This window comes from Solanum verrucosum, unplaced genomic scaffold (assembly GCF_900185275.1).
Source record: "Solanum verrucosum unplaced genomic scaffold, falcon-dt-bn FXZP01000062.1, whole genome shotgun sequence".
Taxonomy (NCBI): Eukaryota; Viridiplantae; Streptophyta; class Magnoliopsida; order Solanales; family Solanaceae; genus Solanum; species Solanum verrucosum.
Window position 1 is genome coordinate 4,770,478 of NW_026020477.1, and position 1,381 is coordinate 4,771,858.

Sequence of the window (1,381 nt, forward strand, 5' to 3'; positions counted from 1 at the left end):
TTTTTATTTCTTTCTATATATGTACGTACAGTTTGTATTTATTTATGTAAATGTGAATATTTTATTAATATTATAAATTGGTTGTATGAATTTTGACGGCACATAGCTAATCGAATATTAGCAATATATATTATTAAATATATTTCACATATTTAATTAACATGTATTATTATTTTGTTAATAATATATATTACTAATTTACAACAAATTCAATATTCAACTAATAATTCATGTATTGTAATAGTTAATACCCGCATAACTAATCCTTGCATAACCATTACCTGCATAACTCTAATTAGTAACCAAACGACCCCTTAATTCATACAGATTTTTGTTTCCAAGAAAAGTCATCCTTCTGTAAAAATGGTGAATATCTCAGCTGCTCTGCGCCCAACAGCCATGGAAAGCAAACAAAAGTTTTGAAGTCTGTGACCATCCCAAGCCCCATGATCGGAGCTGAGAACGATCATCTATGATGCCATGACCTAAGAGGGTTTTCTGTCTCCTTAGAAAGGTATGATACAGTGGTACGAGCCTATAGAATAGATCCTTTTCAAGTAAAATCATCCCCATTCTCCTTAGAAAGCATTCTCCAGCTCAATGTTTTGCCGATGTGGGACAAAGAGAAAATTTTAAGCTAAGGCATACGGATAAATTTATTTCAATTGTTCTCCAGATAATTGTTGTTTCTGAACTTGATTTTGATGCTTCTTGAATGTTTTTAATTCCTTGTTTGGATTCTGAATATGAGCATGTGTATTACATTACAATGTTTGAATATAGGCTACCTTAATTTTTCTTTTCCTATTTCCAAAATGAAAGTTAAAGAGAGTAATTCCATTTTGAGTAATTCTCCCACATTGGCACCTAAGAGAAAAAAGGAGCAAAAGCAGTATTATTAATAATGGGCTGAGCTTACTTGATAACATACTTACCTGTACGGGGTCAATGGGCGATCAATAAGACCAATGGCCTAGGCTTGTGACCTCTATTGCACTTTGGAAGGGTGCCTACCTAAGGTCTGCGTTCGCAACTTTTCCTTATTTGTTTGTAACTCAAGTCTGATTAATAAGTTTTTTCCTCTATTTCTCTTGATGATTTCCATGTTACTGGAATGAGAGGTAAAACATCATTGTAAGTCTAAAATTGAGGTTGGAATTCTGGTCTTTGTCTAACTTGTACACAAGACAACAAACTTATATATAGATGAAGTTGGAGATATAACACGCTTCTGGACTTATTGCCTACACGAGTTTCTGTTGTTTCCGAAGAAACTCATAGAAAATAAAATTTATTTCTAAAAATATATTATTATCATACTATACAATTTACCCTCCTAAAAGAAAATAATCAATAAAACTTACTAGTATTATAGTAAAAA

General features: G+C 31.9%; 1 non-coding gene across 1 annotated transcript; it reads left to right on the plus strand.

The window, feature by feature from the left end:
- The first annotated feature begins 927 nt into the window (after positions 1–927).
- Positions 928–1,080, plus strand: LOC125809493 (U1 spliceosomal RNA). The gene has a single exon (XR_007441805.1). It is a non-coding gene; the product is annotated as a U1 spliceosomal RNA (small nuclear RNA).
- The last annotated feature ends 301 nt before the right edge of the window (positions 1,081–1,381 follow it).